Below are 3,776 nucleotides of genomic sequence, written 5' to 3'. Positions count from 1 at the left end.
CTTCTAAACCCACCATATGAATTACGCCAAACCAATCTAGCTTTTATTTTTTAATTCAAGACTTCTACACTCACCATAGATGGATAATTTCTCTATGCTGATAAAGCCTGTTGTATGTTTCTTGCCATGGTGTCTTTTTAGAATGCATAGAGAAAGAGGGATATAGGATCTGAGCTCAAGAGGACCCTAAAGGATGTGGGAAAAATGAAACGCTCATACACTGTTGGTGAGAATGGAAGTTAGTACAACCTCTGTGGAAAATTGGAGATTTCTCAAAGAAAGAAAAATAGAACTACCCTTGGAACCGGCAATCCCACCACTGGTTGTTATATACCCAAAGGAAAATAAATCATTATATAAAAAAGACACCTGGACTGTCAGCTGTAGCACTATTCACAATAGCAAAGTCCTGGAATCAACCCAAGTGCCCATCACCAGATGACTGGATTAAAAAGTGGTGCATACACACATCATGGAATACAACTCAGCCATAAAAAAGAATGAAATATTGTCTTTTGCAGCAACATGGATAGAACTGGGGGCCATTATCCTTAGTGAAATGGCCCAGAAACAGAAAATCCAAAACTTCACTTTCTTACATATGTGCAGGTACCCCCAGACATACAGAGGGAAATAATAGACACCAGAGACTCCAAATGGTGGGCAGGTGGGAGGGGTGAGGGACCACCTCTTGGGTTCGTTGTACACTATTTGGGTAATGAACATACTGAAAGCCCCGATTTCACCACTGTGCAATATATTCATGTAAAACAACTGCATTTGTACCCCTAAATCCATAAAAATAAAACATTTAATAAAACTGAAAAAGGCTTTGAAAAAAACAAGAGGCTCATGCCAAACCTGAGTGGCATTTCTATAGCTATGCTTTGAAGGTCCATCCTTAAACACACCCTGCTCAGCCTCAGTTCCTTGCACGTGACCTACTTTTTCAAGAAAACATTTATGGAGCACTTCCTGTGAGTAAGACCTTGGTGTTAGGAGCTGCAGAGGCAAGACTGTTCCTTACAACCTGGCTTCCTTCTGGATGCTTCCCACCTAGTGAGAACCAGGCAGTAAATAAAATAACATAAGGATGGAGCCATGGCTCTGAGCAGGGGGTGGGCACTGTGGTGTGGGAGAAGGGGGTACTTCTCTTTCCTCAGGCTGGAAGAGAGGTAGAGCAGGCATGCACTCTGACCCGAGCAGGGCGGGCCAGCAGAGCACAAGCTTCTTTCGCTAAAGGAGCAGGAATGATAAAGAGTAACTTAGCTAGGCTGGGTGGGGTGGATCACACTTGTAATAGCAGCACTTTGGGAGTCTGAGGCCCAAGAGTTCTAGACCAGGCTGGGGAATATAGCCAGACCCTCATCTCTACAAAAAAATGAAAATTAGCTGGTGTGGTGGTGCATGCTTGTAGTCCCAGCTCCTTGGGGGACTGAGATGGGAGGATTGTTGAGCCAGGGAGTTTGAGGCTTCAATGAGCTATGATCGCACCACTGCACTCCAGCCTCGGTGACAGAGCAAGACCCAGTCTCAAAACAAACAAACAAACAAACATCAAAAAAAAAAAACAAGCAACTTAGCTAACTCCTGTTTAAACCTCTTGGACGAATGCTGGCTAGATGGATCAGGTGTCACAGCCATTGCTGTTTGGCCAGTAAAATGCAGCCCAGCAAGTGCAGAGATGACAGACAGGCAGGGGATCGTTGAGCAGGGGTTGGCAAAGGACAGAGGTACTGGACACTGAATTTGCTTTGTGTTGATATTGTTTCCCCTTTTCCCAAAAACAGGCGTGGGAAGCATGGCATGAATCACTTATGGGCAACGTGAGACAAATTTCTAAAATGGTTTGCTGCACGCAACCAATTTCACATTGAAAGCCACTTCTGCTAAATGATGAAAAGCCATAAATCATCCAGCCTAATGGATTTTGTCTCATCTATTCAGTATCTTCCAGGGCATTGAATTTAGAATGTAATGCACTAAGAAAAAAAAAAAACGTCCCTAGAAAACCATATAAGCTTGAACATTTTCAAAGTAAAATCCCTCATGCTAAAAGCATCCCTCCCTCCTTGTGATAAGACCTTGACCACTTCTCTCTTGCTGGTCTCCCCATAGCAGACAACGGCTCGCCTCCCAGTGCCACAGGAAGAACATGGCTGCCTCAGCATAAGCCCAGCCCTGCCACTCCAGGTGTGAGACCTGGGCAAGCAACATCAGTCTTGCAGCCACAGCTTTCTTGTCCATCCAGTGGACCTAGGGCTATTGTGACTATAAATGAAAAAAGAACCTAAGACAGCCCTGGCCTTACAGTAGTTGCTTAAAACATGACGGCCAGCATGATGGTTGTTTAAACATTTGGGTCCCCTGCTCTCTTCCCCCTTGTTTCCTAGTGTCTGGGTTGGAGGCAGCCTTAGCCACCTTCTTCTTACCTTGCCTTCCCTCTTTCCTACCTGTGTCCAGGACAAAATGCCTGAGGAATGTCTCTGCTTCATTAAGCAGCAAAACACACAATGACCCTTGTCATTATAGCCGCTATTCCTGGTGGGCGAGGGTCCACCCAGCTCTGGCTTCAGTTAAGCTTCTGACTGGGGAGAGCCTGGGATCCTTTTTTGGGGAAATGGCTGACTAGTTCTTTGACTGGGTGGGGCTATTTTCCAGGCTGCACGAAAAGAGCCTCCCCCCTGCTGCTCCCTGCAGGGAGGCCAGGCTTCTCCCTGCAGAGCCTGGGTCAGGTCAGCTGGGATTCCAGGGCTGACCAATTTGGTCATGAGGGTTGCTCTAACTCACTGTTTGGGAAACTCAGCCCTGGAAAACAAAACTGTGTTGCAAGATTTTCTTCATTCCTTGGTTTGCACACCATCAAATTACTCATGAGTTTAATGTAATTTGAGCTTTTCTCTAAGATGAAACCCATGGCAAATACACAGAGGAGCCAAAATGCCTAATTTTTAGGCTTTATCTTGATTTTTTTTCTTTTTATAGGCCACGTATCCCAAATATTTATAGAAGAGAATAACAAAAAAACACACAAATAAAACTGATATCCTTTTTCTTTTTTTCTTTACTTTTTTTTTTTTCTTTTTTTTGAGGCAGGGTCTCACTCTTTCACCCTGGCTGGAGTGCAATGGCATGATCGTTACAGCCTTGATTATAGCAGTGATACATCACTATAGCCTCGATCTCCCCAGCTCAAGCAATCCTCCCATCTCAGCCTCCCAAGGAGCTGGGACTACAGGTGTGTGCCACATCTGGCTAATTCTTTTGATTTTGGGTAGAGACCAGGTCTCACTATGTTTCCCAGGCTGGTCTTGAACTCCTGAGCTCATGTGATCCACCCGCCTTGGCCTCCCAAAGTTCTGGGATCACAGGCATGCGTCACTGTGCCCAGCCAAAACTGACATTCTTTATGCCATCAGTATCCAATTAGAAAGAAAGCTTAATTCAGAAAAGTGTTCTTGACTGTGTCCCTGAGCGTGAGGAAGGCATAGGGAGGGGGAATGTTTATTCATGGCTGCAGTTCTTTCAGCCTGGGTAAGGGGCGAGTTCTGTGGAACTCTGTGTCCTTCTGGTAGATAGGTAACTGCTTCTTCTCCTTTTTTTTTTTTTTTTTTTTTTTTTTAGAGACAGAGTCTCGCTCTGTCGCCCAGACTGGAGTGCAGTAGCATGATCTTGGCTCACTGCAACCTCTGCCTCCCGGGTTCTAGCAATTCTCCTGCCTCAGCCTCCCGAGTGGGTGGAACTACAGGTGCACGCTGCCATGCCCGGCTAATTTT

The sequence above is a fragment of the Symphalangus syndactylus genome, chromosome 2, assembly GCF_028878055.3.
Source record: "Symphalangus syndactylus isolate Jambi chromosome 2, NHGRI_mSymSyn1-v2.1_pri, whole genome shotgun sequence".
Taxonomy (NCBI): domain Eukaryota; kingdom Metazoa; phylum Chordata; class Mammalia; order Primates; family Hylobatidae; genus Symphalangus; species Symphalangus syndactylus.
The sequence above is the reverse complement of the archived record's forward strand: the minus strand, read 5'-3'. Positions refer to the sequence as shown.